The following is a 27,214-nucleotide window of genomic DNA, read 5'->3' as shown; positions in this document are numbered from 1 at the left end:
AAGGAAATGTCAGATGGGTGGCCCGTCCCGTCCTCCTTAGGCCTCTGAGGGCCACAGAGGGCCCGCCCTTTGCCCGGGCTTAGCCCCGGGCACTCCCGCGCGCGACTCGCGTGGCGAGAGGCGTTCCTCGCTTAACAGGAGCCTCCGGGCGCGAAGGTGGCGTCAGGGACGCGACTCGGCCGCCGGGGCACCTGGGGGTTGTGGTTCTGTCTCCCCGGTGTCAGTGGCGTAGCGCTATTCTGCCGTTCCCCTCACGGCGCTTCTCCCAGCAAGGTCATCAGCCGTTGCCCTCACGGCAGGAATGAAGTCAGGTCAGAGGCCCCCCTCTGAGCGCTCGGCGCTCCTCGCTTAACAGGCGCCTCCGGGCGCGAAGGTGGCGTCAGGGACGCGACTCGGCCGCCGGGGCACCTGGGGGTTGTGGTTCTGTCTCCCCGGTGTCAGTGGCGTAGCGCTATTCGGCCGTTCCCCTCACGGCGCTTCTCCCAGCAAGGTCATCAGCCGTTGCCCTCACGGCAGGAATGAAGTCAGGTCAGAGGCCCCCCTCTGAGCGCTCGGCGCTCCTCGCTTAACAGGCGCCTCCGGGCGCGAAGGTGGCGTCAGGGACGCGACTCGGCCGCCGGGGCACCTGGGGGTTGTGGTTCTGTCTCCCCGGTGTCAGTGGCGTAGCGCTATTCGGCCGTTCCCCTCACGGCGCTTCTCCCAGCAAGGTCATCAGCCGTTGCCCTCACGGCAGGAATGAAGTCAGGTCAGAGGCCCCCCTCTGAGCGCTCGGCGCTCCTCGCTTAACAGGCGCCTCCGGGCGCGAAGGTGGCGTCAGGGACGAGACTCGGCCGCCGGGGCACCTGGGGGTTGTGGTTCTGTCTCCCCGGTGTCAGTGGCGTAGCGCTATTCGGCCGTTCCCCTCAAGGCGCTTCTCCCAGCAAGGTCATCAGCCGTTGCCCTCATGGCAGGAATGAAGTCTGGTCAGAGGCCCCTGAGGATCTGAAACAGTCTTCCACCGAATATCTGTGGAATTCAAACTTTAGATATAAAGAAGTAGTCCAGTCCTATCTCTCACTGAGTTCTTAGTTTGACAGGCCACTATTTTACACTCACTTGGCTCTTTTTTGGGAGGAACTTGCATGAGGCCAGCCGATGGCCATGCAGGTAAGAGTGATGGGGCGGTTGGGTCAGGGGGGTGGGGGGGATGGATTTTGACAGACAAGGAGCTTGCATGAGGCATTGGTATGTATTTGTGATTTTATTTTGGTTAGTTCCTTTTTGTGCTGAGTGCTATTAATTACACTAATTACTCATCTTGTCTGGTCTAGTGCCCAGATGACTCAGTGAATCAGCATATTATCATAATAACAATAGAGAAGACATTTTTTTGGGGCATATTTACAAACCCATATCACCACCACAATGTCACTTTCAGTGATGTTGTGATGGCTATAGGGTTTTCACCTTATTTACAAGGCAGCGACTTCGAGGCAGGTCCTGCTATGTTTTTCTCTGTAGCAGCAAATGCTGGTCAGTGGTACTTCATAGAAAGGGTATCTGGCTTTATGGAGCCTTCGTTGGCTACAAGGTACAGCTCCGTCCTGCTGGAGGTTTTTGACTTCAACAAAATAGACTAAGTCCGGACGTGAAAATCTTAACCACAAGTTCATCCAGCGGCTTCCCGACAATCACGCCTCCTCCTTGGACACCGCTCACAGCCTTGACCCACCAAACTGTGCCTTCTCAGAAAAGTTTTGCTGAACTTTCAGAAAAATTTCTGAAAGTCTAGAGGTAATTGCCGACTGGCCCAATCCACTTCTTGTATCTAACCCGTGCTCCATTGAGGTGGGTTATTTTTTTTTACTTTGACACGTTCTTGCACATCTAGATGTTCACAGTTGGTGCTTTGATCAGTAGGTGCTAGTTTGAACCTTAAACCTTAAGAATTCATAACTCTGATTCTACTGATTGGATTACTGTCAATTTGGTGTTCAATAATTGTACTCTATTTTTCTAAATTGTTTGAGATTTTTCTTGTGTTGTATTTTCATTATATTACTGTTTGTGTGCTGCATAAATAATTCACACATTGCCTCCAAGTTGATTGACTGATTTTGTAGCAAGCTACCGAAAGGTTAAGCACAGATTGATTTAGTGACTTTTGTTGTTGATCATGACAGCGATTTTGGCTCTTGCTTTGAAGGGTTAGGACCCCTCTCAACCAGCAACCTAATTTCTCACACCTCAAATGCCCTTCATCTTGTCAAGGGTTTGCAATCCCAATTTACCTACTGGTCCCTCGTCAGTCCGCTCATACCGCCCTGCAATGCACAGTGGTTTCATTTTGTAACAGCGATAATACATTGTTAGGGCGTATCATTGCATGTGGCGTGCTTCATCATCATGTTGTATGCCGTGTAACTTCTTCTCCATTTTGCTTTATGCCAGCTGCATCAGGATGTTTGAATTTGGTGTTCCCAATTCCTTCATTTGCCTTTTTTGCTAGAATCAGTTTAATTTACAACTTTTGTGTTGCTAACTAGAAAATAAATGTGGAAGTGATAAGTACCCATTCAAATATCTTTTTTTTTTTTTAGGTCGTGCCTAGGCAGTGCATGCAATGTATCTTCAAGCCATGCTGTATCTACACTCTGGGATTGCAGCCCGACCATTTCCTTTTTATTTGTTATTTCAATTGTCTTTTACAAATGCCTGCTTGCTACTGGTAATCCCCCATCCTCGTCCTCCCTTTTTGTCTGTTGTGTAGTCTCACACAGCACCCCCCAACAAGGGGGTCTCATTGTGCTTTTCTGTTTATGGGCTCGTTTTGTGGATCTCTTTCTTTATGTGTTTCCAGCTCGCTTTTTGGTGCGTGTTCAAATTCGGCTCCCGCCGCTCCTTGCATTTCATTTAATTTCACCGGGCCATGCCATCCCCCCCCACCTCCCACCCATGACTGCTTGCTTTTTTCAGTGCTTTGGCACCTGTCGAGTTCACTTAATCTCCCCGTGCTGTGCCGTCCTCCCACCACCACGTCCTGCTTGTATTTTCAGTGCTTATAACAATATCTTTTACTGTAGTTTTCTTTGTTCCAAAAACATGCAGTGTTGCTCAGCACCGATGCCTCCCGAACTCTCAAGACATCCCTAAATAATTATATTCTGAAGTACTGCTGCTTCAATTCCTTATTTGGTTGCAGGAGCTACTCTTTGTCTTGTTCCCGAGTTATGCTAAAGCTACACTCCTGGCCTCACCCCCTCTTGCTCGGCTCCACGTGCCTCAGCATTACTCCCCTCCTCCAGGTTCCCCAGGTCCAAAGTCAACAGCCTTGGTGCTATGGCACATCCAGGGTACAAGAAGGGTGAAAGTCTTGCAGAAGTCACATGAAATTCCAAGGTTCCAACAAGACCTCGAGCTGAGCCAGAGTCAATCTTCAAGCTAAAGTCTGTCTCGAGCTTGCAGTGGCTGGCCTACCTCTATTCCGATCTATACTACATGCGGCAATCACTATAAGACATGTAGGCAAACTAGTCCATTCCTGAGATTATGCATTCTTTGTTAACAAGTTTGGTTAGTAATAGTGGCAACATACGGACCTTAATGGGTAACTCATGTTGTACGCTGACTACCTTAAATAGTTTAACATTCTATTTTGTAAACCATTTTCACTGTTGAGTGGATGAGGCTTGTTTTTGTGAATGGAGGTATCAGCTATTCCTCAATTCGTCTCCCTTCATGTCGACCAGTGTTTGGCTGTATTCGCTGTCTTTGAATCTGAAACTAATACATTATTTGGTATTAATAAACTAAAGCATTTTGTTGTGAAATGATGTTGCATGACACTCATCCATGCGTGCATGTTTTAATGGACTACACCAGTAGCGGTCGGCAGTAGGTGTTTCTATAGGGCGGTGACGTGGGCAGGAGGAGGGGCAGGGTGGGGGGAAATAATGTATGGATTACGGAGTTTTACAGGTAAGTAAACATTTAAATACATAAAACGAATTTCGTTGCGCGCACTGCATCACATTTGGTGATGCAGTGTGCGCAACGAAATTCGTTTTATGTATTTAAATGTTTACTTACCTGTAAAACTCCGTAATCCATACATTATTTCCCCCCACCCTGCCCCTCCTCCTGCCCACGTCACCGCCCTATAGAAACACCTACTGCCGACCGCTACTGGACTACACCAGTATATTTTGAAAGAGATTCGAACAGGAGTTACCATTTTATCTTTTTTTTAATTTTTTTATTTGTTTATTGATTTAAATCACAGACATACAGTATACATTTGGATGACATAGTACAATCTCTTAGACACAAGATCCTATACAAAACCATTAATCACAAGTGCCCCCTACATTTCTCCCTCATATCTCCCCTGTTGACGCATCTCCATTTCAACAGTTGGTGACACACAAAGGTCTCCCCTGTATTTGTTCCACTTTGACCATTTCATGTCCCAATTCTTGGGGCATCCCCGAGCATTATATACCTCTGTCTCCAGCAGCATACATCTGTCCATTTCTGTAACCCACAGCGTAGTACGAGGCAGGATTACACTCCCCAATCCCTTCGTCAGTTCTCTTTTTGCTAGCGTGCAAGCCAATGTAGTGAATTGTTGCTCAACTTCGGTCAGGTCAGAGGCCTCCCAAATATTCAAATGTCCCAGCTTTGGTGTCAGCTCAATAGTTTTCCCCAGGGCTGTGCACATACGGATTGTGGCTCCCTCCCACAAGGGGCGTACCATGGGGCAGGACCACAGTGTGCGATAAAATGCTTTTTGGTCACAACCTCTTTACAGCGATCGTCGGGTCTAGACCCTATCCTTTCTAGAACAGTCCCTGTCATGTATGATCGGTGGAGTTTCCTAAGCTGAATAAGTTTGAATTCTTGGGTAATTGCCGCTGCACGTGGGAACATTAGCGCCCCTGCCTGTCTTCGTCGTCTATGGGTCCAATGTCGCTTTGCCACCTCTCCCTAAGCTTCGTCAAGTCGGCTGGTAGATTGTTACTCAATTTCTTGTATGTCAAAGATATAGCCTTTGAGTTGAGCGGTCCATCGAGCAGGCGGTCTTCTAGGGGCGATGACACTGGAAGGTCTTTTGGAGAAGGGAACGCTGTCTGTAGCGTGTGTTTAATTTGCATGTATCTGTACGTCTCCCCCTTTGTTAATTGATACTGGTTCTGGAGCTCATTAAAGGTCATTATTGCCCCCTTTTTAACTAAATCTTTGACTGTGGATATCCCAACCAGATCCCATTTATCACAACCAGGTTGGTAGCCCAGCAGCCCGGTTGTGGAGTAAACCATAGTGGTGTGGCCAGTGACAGAGTGCCTGTCCAACCCAACTGGAGACAAGCTATCCTGGCTGAAGACGGTTGATCGCCAAAAACCGGTCCTAGGATGCTTGATTCCGGTCCAGGAAAGACATGGCTTGGCAGTTCGGGCTGGACTGTTCCCATGAGGCACAGGGTCAAGGCTGATTTGCATATGGCCATGTCTGAATTGGGGTAGTGTGGAGTGCAAAAAAACGACAGATTTAGGCCCAGATCTCTGTACTGGGGTGAATGTATGACATTGTTCTGCATTCTGCATTCTGTCCATCAATTGGAGAAGTGTGGCTCAGGGGTTAGAGGCGGCAGACCTGGAGCTTGAGTTCGGCCCTGGACCAGGGTTCAATTCCCCGCCTCGGCAGGTCTTGGGCTCAAAATTCCACGGACTCGTTAATTCTCGCTCCGGTGCCTTCTCGACTCACGGGTTCACACTCTGCGACTCTGGGCAATAGCTTGCTTAATCTCCACAACGGCCCCTCGCGGTGGGATGCCTGGCTTTCACCTTGTGGATACCCTGCCAGGGTTATCTCACAGGGGAATACCAGGACGGGTTCCCTAAGCAAGCGCTGAGATGCCCCAGGGTAAGTCGTGCGCTATATAAGTTTCATTCATTTCATTTCATTTCAATTGTTGTTTTTTCATTCAGGCTTGAATGGCATTCCTTGGAGTATGTGTTTAAGGGATACTTAAGTGGGTGGCATGATAAGCATTTAATTTACTGGATTTGGATATATGGTATACCACTTTACTAGGGACTTATATGAAAACTAAATTTGCCAATCAGGTGAAAGACAATTTTACCATGTTTAAGGGAGTGAGTATGTGCACTTTAGTACTGGTTAACAGTGGTATAGTGATCAGAGCCCTAAGGCCAACAAAAATGAATACAGAAAAAAGAGGTTGAAGACAGAAAGGTTGGGGGTGACCCTGCAGAGAAGGCTAAGTCTAACAAAAGGGATATCAGGATTGAGACCTATTGTATTGACATCATGGTATTATATGAGTATCAATGCTATCGAACATAGCCACCTTAAGAATGCCTTATGGCGTGGTGAATTAAGCACACAGACAATATACTAGGTTTAAGTGTGGATAGAATCAAACAAACAATATATGAACCAAGGAAATACCCTGTGACATATATGTCTGCATGTCTGGAATTTATGTTGGTTTGTCTTAACAGCAATGACCCGTCCTAAGACCATATGATGAAACCAGATATATGGCAAAACAGTCAACCCATATAAAGATCTAGGATGATTATCAATGTCTGTATAGTACTGTATGTATACTCTGCCATAGTGTGCCCATTTGTTTTTTTGTTTTTAGTCATCATGTCATGTCTTGTTGGATTAATAATGATTATCAGTTTTTAAAGTTTGCTGAGATCATCTGACTCAATCAGTTTGTTTCTTTCACATGAAGGTCACTAGTAAGTGGCTACAGGGTAGTACGCCCTCATCATGCCCTGGTCACAAAAGTAAAGAAACGCAAGATTAAGTGAGAACAATGAATGAACAGAAGTACACATGCATGAACACAAGTTTGCTGTGTTGCAGTAACAGAGCTACCACTGAACACTTGGAAAACGTGTTCATAACTGTGGTTTTGCAGTGAAGTTGGGGTACTGTCTTCAACTTAGTAAATTTGTCTGAACATTCTGCAGATGTCAAGTTGAACTAAGTAGGTTGCATAATGATTTTACATTCCTTAGTGTGGTGCATGGAAGGAATGTAAAATAGGCAGATACTAAAGTAACGGGCATATTTACAATAAACTGGCGAAACGCGGTGTAGCTTCAAAATTGCTAATGCTACACTCCGTCAGTTTAAAAACGCAGGGATACATCATATGCACAAGAATATGCCGTAACCCTGTGCTTTCCTCTGCACTGGCGCCAAATCTAGGTGCTAGCGCCAATGCAGGCACCCTTGGACCATAGTGCAAAGGTGTCTGTGCAGAGTGCAAGGGTGTCCTGCACATAAAACAATCCATAATGGCGATTTGTAACTTCTATGTGTGCTTCTTTGTGCAGCACAAAAAGAAGTTGCAACTCATCATTTTTAAATGATTGTTTATGTGCAGGAAAGGAAACCTTCCTGCATGTGAACATACACTTCTGGAGATTTGCTGTAACTATGCATGCGGCAAAATGCAGAACACATAGAAACAGCAGAAAATAGGAGAAATTAACCATTTCTCCTCGTTTCTCAAGGTTAAGACTAGGTTTTCTATGGTCTTATTTTTGGCACTGCCCAATATTTTCAAAAGACACACAATTGACGGATGGAACGCAGAACAAATCCAAACATTCACCCCCAGTCAAAAGATCGGGGTTAAATAAACCCTTCTTTTGCTCACCATGCCGCCCCAGTTTAGACCTGGCCATATGCAAATAAATCTTGACCCTGTGCCTCATTCGAACAGTCCAGCCCAAACTGCCAAGCCAGGCCTCCCTGGACCGGAAACAAGCATCCTAGGACCGGTTTTTGGGTTTCACCCCTCATCAGCCAGGATAGCTTGAATCCAGTGGCACAGTGAGCTCAGGACCAACGTCTGCGCATACCCGATGCACTTAGGGCAAGAGAGCAAAAGACACACAATTGATGGATGGAATGTAGAACAGATCAAAACATTCACCCCCAGTCAAGAGATCTGAGTTCAATCCATCATATTTTTGCTCCCCATGACACACCAGTTTAGACCTGGCCATATGCAAATCAGTCTTGACCCTCTGCCTCATGGGAACAGTCCAGTCCGAACTGCCAAGCCAGATCCTCCCTGGACCAGAAACAAGCATCTTAGATCGGTTTCGGGGTTTCACTACTCAACAGCCAGGATAGCTTGAATCCAGTGGCACAGTGAGCCCGGCCACGTCTGGGCATACCCGACGCACTTAGGACGAGAAAGCAAAAGAGACACAATTGGTGGATGGAATGCAGCACAAATCAAAACATTCACCCCCAGTCAAGGGATCTGGGTTGTATCCATCATTCTTTTGCTCACCATGCCACCCAAGTTTAGACCTGGCCATGTGCAAACCAGTCAGTCAGCCCGAACTGCCAAGCCAGGTCCTCCCTGGACCGGAATCAAGCATCTCAGGACCAGTTTCGGGGTTTCACCCCTCATCAGCCAGGATAGCTTGAATCCAGTGGCACAGCGATCCCGGGACACACTCCTGGGCATGCCCAGCGCACTGAGGGGCAGATTTACTACTTCTGGTGCATCTCTGCTAATCAGCAGGGATGTGCCTGAAGAGTTGCGGTGCATCTGCCCACCTGTGCGCCACCACTGATGCGCTGCATGGATGTGAAGATGCGCGTTGCTTCCCCCATCGGAAAGGTGGCGCATTGCTGGAGTTGCGTCACAAACTCAACGCAGCTCCAGCAAGGCTCGGGGCGCCCTATCTCTAACATGCTGCGTCAATCCTTATGCCTGCTTCAAGCAGGCACAGGGTTTTGACGCAGCATGGCATTAAAAGTGACTGAGTGAAATCATGTAGATTTCACTCAGCCACTTTTAGGAGGCGTTCCTGTGCCGGAACGTCCTCCCTGCACCGGGACGCCTACATGTGGTGCAGGGCTTTACAACGTGACGTATCTCCTAGATGCGACACGTTGTAAATACCCCGCAGCATGGCACTGGCTTTGCGCCGCCGCTGCGTCACAAAAGTGACGCAGCGGCGGCATGAAACTGGCACAAGGGGCTTGTAAATCTGCCCCTTAGTGCGAGAAAGCAAAAGACACACAATTGATGAATGGATTGCACCCTTGTAAATAGGAGGCATCAATATAAATGGAATTGTGACAGACCGCCCACCGCAACACCCATTGCCTATCTCTTTCACTCTAAGTGCTGAGTGAAAGGGGGCCTTATTTACAAGGCAGCGTTAAGCCACATTAAGTGACTTAACACCACCTTGTAAATAAGGAGAAGGGCTTATCTCCACCAGAATCTCATAAAAAGTGCAGTTCTGGTGGCGATAAGCCCTTGTAAATATGAATCTAAATTCTGCTTTGACAAAGGTTGATGGCCTGTATGGACCGTAACATGCTGGCTTGGTGAAAGTGAATGGATGATTCATTATAATTCATCTAACATCTGTGTTATATTGTTTTAATCATATCTAGATTACCCCACGATTAAAAGGGAAAAACCTGAGGTGTATAACAACCTCAAAATCTTCGCCTGCCAGGACATTTAGGCTGAAACTAAGACAATGAGGAAAACATTTCTTGCCCTACATGTTGTTCTAAAGAAAAAGGGTACAGAGAAGTGTTTTTGATATTGTAAATGTTTTGTGTATTTGTATATAATGTACATGTGATGTGTTGTTTAAATATAGACTGTGTTATTTGTTTATATTGTGCCTCTCTGGCTGTTCGCTCATATATGCATATATGAATTAATATATACTTACACTGCGTATAATTCGCAAATCACAAGACAATTAATTGTTTCTTGTTCGATAATTAAAAGTGGATTGATCCCTTCAGTACCATTTGTTTCTACTTTTTCATCCTTGGATGTCTCCTTCTCAGGTACGGGAGGGTGAGGTGGGTAGAACCCCTAACCATTTTTTCTAGTTCTAAAGAAAAAGGACATTATAATTAAATAATTTCTTTTAGATGCGGCAGTTATGTTGATAACCATTGATGGTAAAACCATGGAATAAGATGATACTGAGTAATTGGAATGCGTTTTAGATGACATGGACTCCTTGATGTACACATTGCAGGTAGATGACGCTTCACAACACCTTAACAATATACCAGAGGATCCATTGATTTTATCCTACTTTGATGAGAGAGAACGCACTGCTGATGTTACACATCAGTGGGCATCAGGGGCAAAACTGAACCACATAAACACATGGTACCTAGAGATAAATACCACTCACCCCACAAGAACTCAGCTCGAAAATGGCAGACCTGCTGCCGGTGACAAGGACTTGGTCGCCTCAGTTAAAGTTTTGGCATACCTCTAAGACCTTAGCAGTCCCTATCAAGCCTCTCTAGGGGTTATGTTTAGTTTAGACTATACCTGGTTCTATCAGCAGAGAAATGCATATTTAGGGTTATTGCACAGTTGGAGAAGATGTAGTACATGAATAATGCATCATGAGTATTAAGATTGGCAACACATATGCCTGCTGGATATAAAATATTGCACTTCATTAATAGGAAATGCACCTTGGGTTCTATATACAACAGTTTGGCTGTGCCCGTGGTTCACAGTTGCTTATCCCTAGGGATAGTTACGAAGGATAATGGGGTGCAATAGGCCAAGGAGTAGTGCCCATAGGTTTCACCCGGATCCTAACTTGCAGCAGAATATATGAATAGCATCAAGGACACTTAGGGACCCACTGTGACCGGATTCAAGTGTAGCCAGGAACATGTGTTGAGGGTTTTTTTTGCATCCCTTCATTTGTACCAGGCCTTTAACATCAATATAACTGCTCTCATCAATAAGTGTTCTGCTGCCTAGAAGCATCATTGTGAGACCCACACTCAACCAGGAAAAACTGAATCAAAACAACATCTGTAATGTTACCATGACCCCCATGTTATCCAGATTTACTGAACTCAGTATCACATCACTGATTGTAAGTGGTCTGACCAAATTCATTAAGAGGAAAAATGTTTTGAGTTTTCTTAATGTCCAATGCCCTGGCATAATACTATTATACAAGCAACACACCTCTACCCTTCAGAGAGTGATAAACACAAACAAGACTGGCTGGGCAGAGTCTGCCTCGCATGTAAACAGCCACAGGCGATCCACCCTCACTCTACTGGTTCCTCCTAATGGGAAGGAGGGATTGGTATTCTGATCAGGAAGGGTCTGCCCACCCGCGTCCTTAAAACCTGGTCCGATCCTAATGGGTACTTTATCAAGATTCATGATCAAGATCAATTTCTAGGATCAGTCAATAGTTGTAGGATAAATATATTTTCCTGTAGGGAAAAATGTACTTTTTATTTAGATATTTAAAAAATCCCGCTCTTTACATTAAGTGCTAGGTCCCTGGAGTTTGATGCACCAGACAGATAAGGATTATACTTTTAGTTCCTCTGCGCACAGACCATGCACCCAAATTGATTACTTTCTTGCAAAATACCCAATGCTGAGATGCATCTCATACTTGACAATAATTCCCAAAAGTGTCTTTGATCACAATGCTGTCCACATACAGTTAGATCTGAGCACATAAAGTCACCTGAGAGAAACCAATGGTGCATGAATGCATTCCTTTACAAACTCCCTAGAGATAAGTACTTCCTATGTGTGATGCTGACTTTATACTTACAGGACAATGAGGGCTTAGTAATATTATCAGATCTGTTATGGGCTGCCATGAAGTCATACTTGAGGGGCCAAACCATGAGAGACACAGCAATTAGGCAAAACAGCATACATAGTAAAGCAAGGTCTAGAACTTGAGCTTGTGCACCAAATGAAATAGCATGCAATCTCTCTCAATGCTGATACACAACATAGACTAATTAAGGTGAAATCTGACCTAAAAACACTATATAGCTCTAAAGCAAAACACCATTTTTTTAATCAAACAACGGCATTAAGAAAGGAGAAAAAGGGGAAGACTGATGGCCTTACAATTTAAACAGCAAGACACAAAGTATCATCAGGAATTTGTGATAGTACTAACAATGTAACTGCTTACTCTTTAGAAATTGCAGAGGCTTTAGGTGATTTCATGAAGACTTTTATTCCTCAGGTATAACAGACAACATGCAAGTGAAGGAGACATTTATGGCACTACTAAGGCCTCCGAAACTATTCCCAGTTTAAGCCCAGATGCTCGAGAAGGATATCACATATGAGGAGATCTTATCAAAGTGATGTACAAGTTACCATCAAGCAAATCCTTAGGTATAATTGTGTTCTCCCCCAAAGTCTATCAAATGAATCGACAAATGATAGTCTCATGCATAGGTTGCCTTTTGAGAAAACACTATGGCCAGGATTTCCCTAATATTGAAACCATACAAAGACCCTTTCAACTTTGTAAGCTTGTTGATAAATGTTTACCTAAAATACTTGCCAAAGTATTCGAAAGCAGACTTAAACTGGTGATACCACATTTGATAGACCCGGTTAAGTTGAGTTTTTTCCACGTCGCTCTTCAGCAGCAAATATAAGAATGCTATAACATATACTAAGTGCAAAACAGCACAGATGAACATGTGGCGATCTCACTGGGTCTGGAAAAAGTGCTTGATAGGGTGGAAACGGGCTGTTGATTCAGAGTGTCAAAATAGATTGTCATAGCTAAAAATGTCCTGAATAATATCAAATCCCTAGAGAGACAGTGACTTTTAACGGACACACTTCCTCATCCATAAGGATATCACAGTGGGCAAGACAAGGGTGTCTGCTTTCTCCCATGCTCTTTATAACGGCCTTAAAGCCACTGGCAATATATATTTGCCAAATATGTAGTGTCTGGTCTATATAGTATCTTAACAAACCCATTTTTCTACATTACAGTTGTTAATGAGTTAAAGGAAAAGTGGTTAAATATACTACATGTATACAACTCATGGGAATATAGAATGAGGGGCATATTACCAAGGGGGGCGATAGGCAATTATCGCTGATTTAGCCGCCGTTTTCGGCCACTAAGCGGTGATAATTCTATCGCCCTATTAGCAAGCTGTCGCTAACTGATGTTAGCGTCAGTGTTTGGGCAATAGCAAGCAGTTTGGGGCTCGCTTTGCATGTCAGCGATGTTTATCGCTAATGACATGCAAAGTGGGCGTAACCAACCAGTTATGCGACTCAAAGCAGTCGCTAACGTCGCTATCGCCTATTAGCAAGGCAGGTGTAGCGTGGGAAATATTTGCGCTAAGCGCGAATATCTCCAAACACCTGCCCAGACCAGTTCTTAGCCATGTTATGCAATGGGAGGTGGATAACATGGCTAAGAGCATTTTGTTGCTAATGCGTGAATATCGCTGTATTCTCAGCGATATTCACGCATTTCGACGCTATTGCTGGATATTTTAGCACAATGGAGAAAAATGTTGCTAATAGCATGTATTCTCCGCTAACATATCCAATGATCGACAGCGATAAAAAAAAACGTTGCTAAGCCTATTTGGCGATAAATATCGCTACTTGTTGGTAGTATTCCCCTGAGTTATTAAACACTCATGACAAATGTCTCATGGAAGCCTAACTAAAATGTAGTGTCTATCAAATTCTCGAAAAGTGTCACTGGTACCGGATCAGTCTACATATGCCGTACTGCAGGTTGCTGGAGATGTAATCACCCCAAATGCTATATTGTGCAAGTGTTTTGGGAATATCTATGAATACAACAATATTGTTCAAATATCTTTAATCAATGAGAAGGAGGGCCCTCAGCAGGAACAGACAATGTTGCTTCATGATACAGCATGCTTCCGGAAATTACCCATTGTCACCAGTGTTGGTTTGCAACAGCTCTGGCAATAGCTAAGCTCAACTACTATGTTTGCAGAAGACAAACAGAGTCATGAACTGCAAAACATAGCTATAGGTCATATGTAACATGTCACATATGAGAGAATTTTCTATCAATTAAATTATGGAATAAAGAACTCCGAAGAAATCTGCGGACCCTTTCTTGCTAGTTGGATGTGGACTGGGGATTGATGGCTATGTGGACCAGAGTGAGAATTGTATTTGGGGGCTTGAAACACCCAGAACGATCATTGTTGGTGAAATGGTGGGGTGAATGGCTTGTTAATACTTGGGTTGGTATGGTTCTCTCCTCATCTGCCTTACCTGTCTTTTTCTTTAACTTTTTTCCTTTTATTTTGCCTTATGTCCCAGTTTACTGTTTTTCCTTGTCTCCTGCTGGTATACAAGTGTCATTGTTGGCTGTTTTAATACTTATGAATCAATGTGCCTACTAACTTTGTTTTGAGGTAGGCCCAATTGGCAAAATCACACAATTAAAACCTGGTTTATATTATTGATGTCATTGGTATACTGTAGACTGGTGCTTGTTTCTGAATGCTTTGTAGATGCGCTGTTCTCAAATGCCAAAAAACAACTGATATACACAGATGTAGGTTGTTCAGAGACGTGATAGACTGGACTGCCAAGGAACCGGTGGGGAGAAACACTTGCTTGTTTGGTCGTGGAAACACCGTTATCCTTTGCTGGGTCTTCCTGCCACTCAAACATAGGAAGAGCTCACTTCAGATTGTAACAGTGAGCTTGATGATCACCACTTGCACCACTGATAGTTAATCACAACTTCTTCTAATTCCATGCCATCACATGCGCTCCCCCTTCTGGTGGTTTTCTTCTTTGCACCAGGCTGTCACAGGAACTTCCTTATCAAAACTGTTTTTCTGTAGAAACTTTCGTCGTCTCAGGTGACCTTTCGCAATGCCCTCTGTACTGGGATGGGCAAAACCAAAGTACCTAGTGCAAGCACAATTAAGGGGAGCAAGTCACTTTCGCGCACCATCTTAGAAGCGACTGATTCCCTATTTTAATAACTTTTTGTGTTTCTTCTGCACATTTTATTGTGTTAGTATTACTTTACCAGTAGAATCTCCTTCGCAGAGCAGACTGTGAGGGTCTGTGGGGTTGCTGGACCCCTGTTTTGCACTTTTAGTTTGCCACCCCCTGATTTTAAGATTTGCGCTCACAGAGCTAATTCGGACATGCCCCCTCATATGGAGGGTCATTTAAGGCAGCAAATGGCGTGTCCATGCTGTGCGCGACAAAGGCAAGCCTGTCTGCGCCCCTTCATGAAGGGAACGCACCAAGCGCCAGGACCCCTGGTCGAGAGAATATCGAGCTTAGATACTATACAAGTAAGGAATTAAAATTGTACCGGTTATAATACTAATTGTAGCCAATACAACCATGCGAGTCAACCCTGCCTGCAATGTCTATACAGTTGCAACAGTAGTTTTCATTTGCTAGAGAGGCTTATGATCACAAGCCAGGCCAGGTCTCTGACGTAGGGCCTGCTGATATACGGCTGGTGGCTATATCGACATCTGCTATTCGCTGTGCTCTTATTAATGTTCGATCTTTGACTAAATATGAATTGGCAGATATTATTATGAATCAAAAACTGGATCTTACTGAGACTTGTGCAGATTCTGCCTCTGAACCCAATTTTGTTACTGCTGTTCCTGCTGGTTTTGAGGTAACACCTTGTCTGCGGCTGGAATTCCGCGCCGGTGCTGAACATTCCGATCACGGGCGTGGTCATGATGGCTCCCAGCCATCCTCAGCACACGCCCACCGTGACTCATGACGGCTGGGGGCCGTCATGAGCACCGAAGGGGTTAAAAGAGGTGGAGGGATGGCCGTAATCTATCGAGAAATGTTTGCAGCCAAATTGTTCTCCTGTTTTTAATTCGGAATGTGAAGCACTTTACTTTTCACTAGCACTAAATCCCCAAAAATCTTTCAATGGCATTTTTTAATATCCTCCGTCAGGGTCCAGGAGCATGCTTATTAACAACATCCACTTACTTTTAGAATTAGAATTTTGCTCAAACGATCTCACCATCTTGGGTGATATTATTTTCATCTAGCACACATAAAGTGACAGTATCCCAACTTGATATAATGGGTACAGTAGGATTATTAAAATCTGTTAACAAAGCTACTCACAGGACTGGGCATACCTTCGATGGACTGGTGTCATCTAATTCCGCTATCATTGTGCAATACCGCTACCTTGGACAGCTAATTCAGCCATCCTGTTTGAAATTGAGACTTGTGCGACCACATCAGATAATCATAACAGTACTCGGCCTGTAGATTACAGGGTGTGAAACAGAATTGACACTGACCACTTATTGCAACACTTGAACTACTCACAGCCTATCTTTAACTCGAATCCTGAGAAAGCTGCCAAGGAATACACATATTGGCTTAATTTGGCCTTTTTTTAAGGCAGCACCAATCATACAGGTATCGGGAAACAGGCTGACCCCTTCCTGTTCCTGGTTCTCGGAAGCACTGAGGCTAGAAAAAATAATTGCAGCAGACTAGAAAGAAGATGGAGCTCACAGTATGATAAACTAGAAAAGGGAAACTACAAACAGGCATTATCCAAATACAAAATCATATCAATCAATGAAAAAAGAGCTTTGTTCATAAAACAAATTTAAATGGTTCAAAACTCTTCTAAAGAATTACTTCAGGTAGTAAATAAACTCACTACACTATCTAGAAATTCATTGAACATGCGCAGACAATCCTTCTGCGATAGTATTGCAATCACCTTTGGAGATAAAGTAAATAAAATCTATAAACAATTTGAAGCTGCAACATCCAGTGATTGCAGTGATGAAAACCCTGTAATCAATTTAAGGAACAATGGGACTTCAATCCGTCCGCCATCATATCGGGGAGTGGGACTACCCGATGGCAGTCCCACAGGGCCAATTATAATGCGACCACCAGCGTGGCAGTCACATTGACCATGTTTTGTATTGCAGCGGGTGCTGCGCTCGGTAGCACCTGCCGCAATACAAAACAAAGACCCCACATATATCCCTACACTACGTGGCAGGCACCGCAGGTGCAGGAATATGTAACCCACAGTCCCCTGTCTGTGGGCCACGGGGAAGGGGGTCCCACTACGGGCCCCCATTGTCCATATCCGCAAGCTTTTTGAAAGGCTGGCGGGTAAAGGACATCGTAATCCCTATGGCGGTGCCTGGCAGGCACTGCCGCCATTCTAGGCATAGCTGGTGGTCCGACAGGAAAACAGATTCATTCCGACTGTCGGACCCCTGGCAGTTGGTCAATTCAACCGCCATGCATCCACCCGCCATTGTTATAAGGTGGGCAGTAAACTTGCTTACGATGGCGGGGAGACCAACCCTGACAGCCTGTAGTTGGCGGTCTCCCTGCCATCGTAATCAGGCAAAATATGTTTTCCAATTTTCTCCTGTTACTAGTGAACAGCTAGAAAAATTGATTTTAGCGACAAAATTGGGTTCCCCCTTGAACCTTTGTCCTCCATCCGCTCTTAAAACTATTGCCAGGAGGACAGGTACTAATCTTGAAAATATTTTTAATGCCGCTTATTTCTGGAGTTTTCCCACTCAGTGGAAAAATGCCTTCATTTTGCCACTCCTAAAAAAAAGAATCTGGATTTAACTAATACTAACATTTATCGCCTGATATCTCGCTTGCCTCTGCCTGCAAAATTAGTGGAGAAATCCATGAACCAACAGTTGGAACAATATATTCATGATAACGGCTTGCTCGATCTCACTCAATTTCGATTCTGCTCTGATCACATCACTAACACTTCGCTGATTAAAGCCACAGAGGAGATAAGGGCTGTGATGGGTAATGGCGGGGCAGCATCCCTGATTCTCCTATACTTGTCAGTGGCTTTTGATACAGTGGATCATAGATTTCTGAGATAACATCTAAAAATGCTAGTATTAATGGATCAGTCCTTCCACTGCTCACCTCCTTTTTTGGCGGACAGAACAGTCAGCAGCTATGGATCATTTTAAATCTTCCAGGTCTGTATGCAGGAAATTAGATGAGTAAGCACTGCCTAAAGATCAATTCTGATAAAACAGAGGTAATAATATTCGTCAGCCTCTCGCCAAACTGGGATGACTCTTGGTTGCCCGTTGAGCTCGGCGATCTTCCTAAACCAGTAGCTAAGGCTAAGAATCTAGGGGTGCAGATTGATAGAAAAATTGACATATGTAAATCAAATAAATGCAACGATCTCCTCTTCTTATTATATAATTAAGAAAATAGAGAAAATTCTACTTTATCTGCCAGCCAATACTAGGAAGACTGTCATGTCTGTATTGGTTGTATCTAAATTAGATTACTGCGATGGTTTGTATATGAACATTCAAAAGTTGCAGATGACACAAAATGCAGCCACTAGACTCTTGCTAGGTTTGCCCACATTTCAGTCGGTTGCTAAAGAAATACGAATATTGCATTGGCTTCCAGTGGGGAGCTGTATTAAGTTCAAGGCTTTATACCTGACTTATAAAGCCTTAAATAACGCAGGTCCTTTATTTCTCAGAAAGCTTCTTAACTGATACCAACCTAGTAGACCCCTACGTTGCACTGGAGCTAAATATATGATCATTACCAGGTTTAAAAAAACTAACTGGGGGGATGAAGCCTGACTTATGGAACGGCTAAGCTGTGGAACACCCCCTGCACATTAGATCTTTGCCTTCATTGATCTCCTTTAGGAAGACGCTAAAAACGTGGCTTTTTCAAAACTATTTTTCCTTGTTCTAGTTATGTTCTCTTTGAGCTTCACCCCAGGGTATTTGTGCACTTAATAAGTTGCAATAGTGTAACATAACTGTGCTCCAGGTCACAGTTGTTGGCTTTCAGGATCATAGGGCCTCACCCCACATCCAGGCAGTGCAAATACTTTAATTGGTTACAACACCAAAATTAAGTTCTTCTTCCATACCCCCTCATGTTTACCCATTTCTAAGTAGCCTATCATTCATGATTGGGTACCTCCAACAGCCTTCCTCATCATAAGTCAGTGGTCTCCTTCTCTCAAGATGATTTAAAGAGACATATTTGAATACATCTGAGGTACCCAGTTCCAAAAGAGGGTACTTGACAAGTTAAGTTGACAATCAACGACCCCACCACTTTCTCGATCGCCATTGATATAGGAGCCCTGGCAGTGGTTGATGACAAATCTTAGGACATTGACTTGGAGAATCTGCCCATACGTATACTTAATTTGCACACAGTTTCCACTGATTTATCTTTAGGACTGTTATCAGGTGGGTTCTGCCTTTCTTTGAATTGTTCCCATACTGGCCAAGCCACAGTCTTTGTCCTCTAGTGTCAGCAGACAGGAATGAGGGGTGGAAATGGAAGCTCCATGTAAAGGTGATTCAGGCAAAGTGACAAAAGAGACAATAGCTTCCATACTTATCTACCTCGTAACTGCTAGTGTTGACAACTCAAAGGAAGATTGGATGAGGAGTGGTTCTAGGTCTGGCCTTATTCTCCAAATGGGAGATCTGTCTACTTTCCTCCACAACCTGGAGCCTGGTCTATTTCAAAATACCTCAGGAAGGCTGTGGGAGAGTTGAGTGTACATTCATACACACAGGAATTCCAACATGTACAAACACATCAAAAGAATTTGATTCTCATCCTACTACACATATCCAGTTAGGCATTCGTATGTCATTAATGTCCAGGTGGCTACGATGAAAATCTCTGTTGCAAGGGACTGGCAGTCAGACTCATATTTACCCGGGAGAGCCATGTAGGCAGCAAACAAGTAAACCGGCTTGTCTAACAGGCATAATGAGTCACTGCCACAACTGTCAGTCCTCCACAGCCTGGTGAGTTGAAGGAAGTCACAGTGTTCACACTAGGGGAACGGATGAGCATGAACTGTGCCCATCCAAACCACAAAATCAATGTCTACTTTTCAACTAATTTCCATGCAGGCTCCTACCCCACACATATAATTAGCTTGTGCACTAAGACCAGAATCTAGCAAAATCTAGGAATCTCTAGGAAGTCTCAATAGAGAACTCAGCACTGGTGTGTGCATGCTCTCTGGATCCATTCAAGGGACCTTTTCCAACCCATCAATATCCAATGGCTATAATGTGGACCAAGCGAAAATAAGATTAGCCCTTACAACAAACAATGACTTAGAGGACTATCTATCTGCACCTCTCCCTCTATCTATATGTGTGGATGATTTATGCTTTGCAAGACAGCTAAAGGTGTATCTCACCAGGCCTCAACATTTAAAGGGGTTGGCAAAGTAAACCAAAGGAGGCAGATTACATTTTATGAACTGGCATACATAAGGCAAAGCATGCTATAATACCATTGCGTGATTATCTATCTGAGCAGCTCTTGAATTAATGGGTTTTCAACCAGAGTATCCTTTGTATGACAATCATGTCACAGAGTAGCAGGAGTAAATGTTACATAAACCTATTGCCTGCTAATGTGAGCAGCAAATATTTTTGCTTAGTCGAATTGGCACCAGATGTTTTTTGCTTAACAAAACTTCTATTTACTTAAAATAACCTTTCTACAGATGCTCAGCCAGGAAATAGAACAACCGCTTGTCAGAAATATAGCTTATCTCTGGTACTTGCGACATAGGCAGAAAGTATCAAACCAGGCTTGTGTTTGTAAAATCTAAAGATAATCCAACAGATCTTCCTTCATTCATAGTATGGTACAAGGTCTACCTGGACTGGCCTGCCTATGAAAGGATTAGAAAAAAGTCATTAGAGGGTATGATTCTGTGGTGAATTGGATTAGCGTAACTTCCTCCTTGTTGTAGGTTCTGACGTGTGGGATTTGTAGTAGATGATAAGAATAGTCAATACTGACAGCTTATGGCAAGTGATACATAAATAACAAGCTCTAGATCCAAATAGATTGCCTCTTAGATAACCATCTGCTGTGTCTGCAATCACTCTTCCCAAGTGGTCTTTGAGAGTCATTATAGAATCAGGAATGTATCATCGGGTCATAGCTGGAAAAATATTTCAGACCTGCCCTATCTTTTCATGTGTGGAGAACCTGCACTCATAAAGATGCTACTTGTAAATCACTTTGTGAATAGCAATCGTAAACTTACACAAAAGTTGCCCACAGTTTCTTTGCCTTCTTTTCTGTTTTGTTCTGTTTTGGCGATGTCTTTCTCTTGAATGTTGAATGTTTCTGTTTGAGCTAAATAATTATAATGTAGAATATAATTGTGGTAGAAGGAGCAGGACTGCATATATATCTGTGTCCCTCCCCTTCCACTTAAGTCCTGGCATTATCTTTAATTTAATGGGTGGTTGCAGGGCATTGTTGCCCACACCCAGGCCTTGGATGTAAGTTAGATTTCCAAAATTGCCCTCTGCTGGGGGTAGGTGAACTCTGACTCATCTAGGGAGTGCTGGCATTGCAAACCAAATTTTCATCTATCAACTGAGCAGCAAGAGGCTGATTTTCTATTAGTATTTACAAGCAACATTGCAGTAAGAAAAGTATTTCTTGCTGCAGAAAGAAAATTACTCCTCCAAATCTGAGCTACGATTTCCAATGTAGCCGTTTTGTTCCTATACATACCAGTAAAACCAAAATATTAAGGTTTTGTTAGAACTGGGGGTCTCCAGTTGGCAGGGGTAGGTACCACTGTCCAAATAGGGACCCTTGATTCTAGTCAGGGTAAGGAGGAAACCCTATGGGATAACCCCTGCTCACCCTCTAGGTAGCTTGGCACGAGCAGTCAGGGCTAATCAGAAGGCAATGTATAAAGTATTTGTACTCACAGTAACACAGTGAAAACACCACAAACTGACTCCACAACAGTTTAGCAAAAAAATAAAGGTATTTAATCTAAACTACACAAGACCAAAACGACAAAAATCCAATATACACAGTTCAAGAATATGGTTTCAAAAGAGTTCTTAAGGTTGTAATGTAAGTTCTTTAGGTTGCGATAAAATAATCCACAGATGCGTGAAAAGTTCACAGTTGCGCCACGTTTACTCACAGTACCTTTTAGTTGCGACAAAGGTCCAAAAGCAGAAGCTGGTGCGGTGGAAAACAAGTGATGCGTTGCTCCTGAGACCCTGGGGAGGCGTTTGCGATAGCCCCGATGCAACAGCGGGCGTGTTGCGATGAATCCGGTCTGTATGGGGAGGAAGGCCACTTGTATGGATTCCGGTGCGTAGGTTCCGTAGGAAGTTTGTTCTCGCAAAGGCACGATGCGACGATCTTTGGAGTTGCGACGATCTCCGGGGCGACGATGAGCGGATCAGCGGTGATCTTCTCTCTCGCAGCTCCTCGATGCGATGGTTTCTGCGACGACATTCGCAGCGACGTGATGCGGTCCGCAATCAAGCAGTGCGGTGATCTCACCCAGCGACAACAGGCTCTGCGACGACACTCGCAGCGATGTTAGACTTTCCCGCACCGGTCTGGTGCTTCCCGCAAACGAAGGATGCGACGGCTCTGGCAGCGGCAACAGACGCTGCGACGATCTCGACCTTCGTAGCGGCTGGAAACTTCTCGCCCTGTCGGGGATGCGCTCCGCAAGCGAGCGATGCAACACTTTTCAATTGCAAACGTCTCTCAAGCTTAGTTTCAAGCTTCCCAGCACAGGTACAACTTCCAGAGTCCCCACAACTGGATCAAGCACTCTAGAAGGACAGAACTCTCTCAGCAGAGTTCAGGGAAGTTGGGGCTGAAGTCCTTTTGTTCCTGGGACTTCAGAACAGGGAGCCAGCTCTTCTCAGGCCATTGGAGATTCCTTCAAGACAGGGGACACAGCACAACAGCAAAGTCCTTCCCCTCTCCTTGGCAGCAAAGCAACAGGTCAGTCCAGCAGAGCAACAGCAGGACAGTCTTTCTTCTTCAGATTCAGCTTTCTCCTTGGCAGAGGTTCCTTCTTGATTCCAGGATGATCTAATTTTCTGTTCTCAGGGAATCCTGTACTTATACCCCTAAAAGTCTTTGTTCTCTTTGTGCATGTGGGCCATGAGCTCGGTCTGAACCAGTTCTGGGTCTTTCTTGAGTACTCTGTTTTCCTGGCTTCTCCTTTCCTTTCAGGGTGAGTGCAGGGTCGTCAGCCACCCAGCATGAGGTGGAGCCAGCATTGTGGAAGGCAGGCACAGCCCTATTCAGGCCCAGGGGCTAACTCCTCCCACCACTCAGGTTGCAAATTCAGTCATTCAGCCTAGGGCTGACTCAGCCAACCAGCTGGGGAATCCCCAGCCCCTGTCACTCTCAAACCAGACAGTCAATACACAAACAGGCCAAGGCACACAGAAGGGTCAGACAAGAGAACAGCAACTTTCTAAAAGTGCTGTTCTCAAACACAGGATTTAAGAACAAACTTTCCTAAAAGATGTATTATTAAATTCTGAGTTCAGGGATACTAGACTCCTATGTCCTATCTTGTTCTTATGAGATGAAATGCTGGTAGCCACTGTAGCCAGCATCCCCCATGTTAATCTATGGAGCAAGATAGCCTTACAATAGTGAAAAACGAAAATGGCTGCCTTTCACTATCAGAGCATGTCACCTGCACCAGTACATGCTCTACCTTTCACATACACTGCACCCTGCCCAGGGGGGTACCTTGGGCCTTCCGTAGGGGTGACTAATGTGCACAAAAAGGGAAGGGTTTGGCATGATCAGTGGGGACACTGGCCAGGAGGACACAGTAATTCCTAGACTGCACACAGGCACTGCAGTGGCAGGCTAGAGACACCATTTTAGGGCTACTCATGTGGGTGGCACAATCAGTGCTGCAGGCCCACTAGTTTTGTTTGTTGAATGTCCTGTAAATGTTGATCAGTGTTGTACTTGTAAATCTTATATGTAAGGATCTGAATATTGGGAATGTCTGACAAAGAGACCCTCTCTTATAGTGAGGATTATATTGAAAAACTATTACAAGAGGAAGGAGGGGGTACATTTCTGGTTGACCAAATCTCCATTGGTAATTTGACGTTGAATGAAAAAGTCACCAAACTAGAACGTTTGGAGAAGAAGCTCATAAGAATGAGGCTTCATGGCCATACCTAAGGTCTAACGTAATACCAGTGGGTTTACAGGTTAGGAACGAGCCTGCGATCTTTCTTGAGAACCCTAAATTCAAGGACAACTTCAGCTTCATATCCAACACCTGTTCCAGACACTGGATGGTGTTGGGTATCGAGACTGCAGTGGAAGAGGTTGAGCGGTTGACCAGGTCGATCGCCGAACTCAGGAAAGAGATCATTGAGGACAAAGTCTTATCCAACGCCAAAGAGGCACTAGAGAGACTGGAAAAGACCATACGCAAATTTGATCTCTACACGCAAGGGACCAAATTAGACAAAGTTGCGAAGGATATTAAAACCTTTGATAAAAAAGCCACATACCCTTATTTACAAGAAGGTTATTACACAAGAGACCAATGTGGTGGTAAAACCAGTAGAGGCAGGGGAGGCTACAAGAGATTCAACACTTTTTCGGGCTCCTCGTATACCAGCAGCTCAGATAGTGATTCTGAACGCCCGGGAACTAGCACGGGTGGTGCCACAAGTAACGTGGAGCACAACCCCTCAGACCAAAGGCTGTTTTAGAGGAGGACCAATGGTGGGGACCACGAGGGAGGGGACGCCCCCGGGGCAGACCCAGGGGGCAACGCTCTGCCCGTTGGAATCGAGGCTCAGGCAGGGGGAGCAAACAAGTACAGTTCCAACAGAACTCCCATGGCGAGATTCAAACAAGACGCCAGGTCTACAGGTGGTAAGATCTGCCCCTGAAAACCCCATCATTAACATATCTGGCCATGAATTAAACATAAATGAACAGCAAATCCTGTGCAAGGGTCTATCCTTTGTGCCAACCTCCATGCCTGATAACTTCACCGTAAGAATGGAATTACAACAGTTCTTCAGAAAAGTGAGACTTAAACATTACTTCCTGAAGACGCCCTTTAAACCTGAATTTTCAGGGAGTGGCCTGAGACCACCTTCTAAATTTAACCCGCCATCATATCATATTGACCACAAGATTAGAACGTATGAACAAGTGGTACTAGGTGACGTGGATAAAATCTTAGCAGAAAGACGCTATGTTGCTTACAATATCACAAAATCAGAGAGAGAGGCGTTGGGTACCTTGAAGAACAATGGTAGTATTGTGATAAAACCCGCGGATAAGGGTGGTGCAATCGTTGTTCAGAGTGTTGAAAAATACAAGGGTGAAATACTGTCCCAATTGTCTGTGGTGGGCAATTACACTCTTTTAAAGTCTGACCCCACTAAAAAGATTGGTTTATCAATTAATCGAATCATGGTGAGGGCTCTTGAAGATGGTATAATTACAAAACAAGAATTTGATTTCTTAAACAACAAATATCCACGCATGCCCACAATTTACACTCTACCCAAAGTCCACAAACGGATGGAAAATCCCCCTGGCAGACCGATCATCTCAGGGTGTGGCTCATTATTGGAGCCTCTCTGCAAATTTATAGACATATTTTTAAAACCTATCGCTGCATTAACCCCGACATATTTGAGGGATACAATGAATGTCATCCAATTAGTGGATGGCCGCACTTATGACCCTATGACGAGTCTGCTCGCCACCATGGACATCACGGCCCTCTACACAAACATTCCGCAGCAGGATGCGCTGATGTGTATGGAAAAGGTGTTGGATGAGAGACCTAGGCCTCACCGAGTACCAACAGATTTCATCATAAAACTGTTGACAATAGAAATGACAAAAAACTTTTTCATGTTCTTGGGCCAATTCTACCTCCAGATCAAAGGGGTAGCGATGGGGGCAAGTTTTGCCCCGAATCCGGCCATAATTTACATGAATGAGTTTGAACACAGACATGTCCTTAACCAGCAGAATCAGTACTATAATCATATTGCCCTATGGGCTTGGTACATTGATGATGTGCTCTTAATTTGGCAAGGAAGTGACAAACAATTGTTGGAATTTCATAAGGGGCTTAATACCTGCTTGGATGACAGTTCACCTTGGAATATGACAGGGCTTCTATTAATTTTTTGGCCATCCAGATTAAATCGGAGGATGGGCACCTGTACACCACCCTTAATCGCAAGAGCAGTGAGCGAAATACCTTACTAAGGTACACGAGTCATCATCCCCGCAACCTCAGAGATAACTTGCCCTTTGGCCAATTTCTGAGGTTGCGGAGGAATTGCACCAAGAAAGAGGATTACTTTGATGAGTCATCCTTACTCGTGGTGAGATTACAAGAACGTGGTTATCCCACTCGCCTTCTAAAGAAAGCACGCAAGAGGGCTTGGTATAACCATTGCGAACACCTATTAATCCCTAACCCGAAAAAGCAAGGTGAAGATCGACTTGTGTGTGTCACCACTTTTAACACCAAGAGTAGTGCCATTAAGAAATCCATCAATCAACGTTGGCATCTGGTGAGTGAGGAATTGGGTCACCTCCCTCCACCGTTACATGCATTCCGTAAGGGAATGAGTGTGAGGGACCACCTTGTACGAGCTTTGCTACCGATAAATCGTACCAGTTGTCAGACAACACTGTGGGATCTTCCCCCTATTAAAGGACACATGAAGTGTGGTACATGCCGCGCTTGCCCCCTAACTAATGAGTGCACTACATTTCACCACAACAACCAAACTTACACTCTGTCACAGCACAGTAATTGCAACACCGCAGGGGTCATATATGCCATCCTTTGCCCCTGCGGGCTTATGTATGTGGGTCAAACGACACAGAGAGTCAAATGCAGAATTCTACAGCATTGTAGCCGCATTAGATGTAAAACACCAGGCGCTCCCTTAGTTGAACATTTTACCACCCTCAGGCATGACTGTGACAGTCTTCGATGGTGGGTGATAGAGAAAGTGGCCTTAAACCCCCTGGGGGAGATTTTGGAAATGTACTGAACCTAAGAGAGTGTAAGTGGATATATTCTCTGAACACGGTCAATCAAGGATTGAACGAGCAGGAGGAAATCAACAGACAGGTGTCCCTCCTGAGAGCTTAACAATATATGGGTGATGTTACTATACAGGTGCAATTCTGTGATTCCACACAACATATATATTCTCGTTTACACTGTCATACATGTAAATTGTTTCGAATGATGCCCTGCGTCCACTAACAATGAGGCTACCAAACTGATGTCTGTTAATGGATGTCGTAGGATGTTTGGGTATATATGTCATACTGGGAACATTTGGCTATGTATTCACAAATATGATCCTTGCCATGTATACACAAATATAACCATTGCAGTTATGCACTGGCCGGATGTTATAACAATGAATTTTTCCCTTTTTTGTGTTGGTAACCACGTGCCTTGATTATATTTTTTCACATGTTACAGCT

This window comes from Lissotriton vulgaris, chromosome 6, assembly GCF_964263255.1.
Source record: "Lissotriton vulgaris chromosome 6, aLisVul1.2, whole genome shotgun sequence".
Classification (NCBI taxonomy): domain Eukaryota; kingdom Metazoa; phylum Chordata; class Amphibia; order Caudata; family Salamandridae; genus Lissotriton; species Lissotriton vulgaris.
This window is presented reverse-complemented; position numbering follows the sequence as displayed.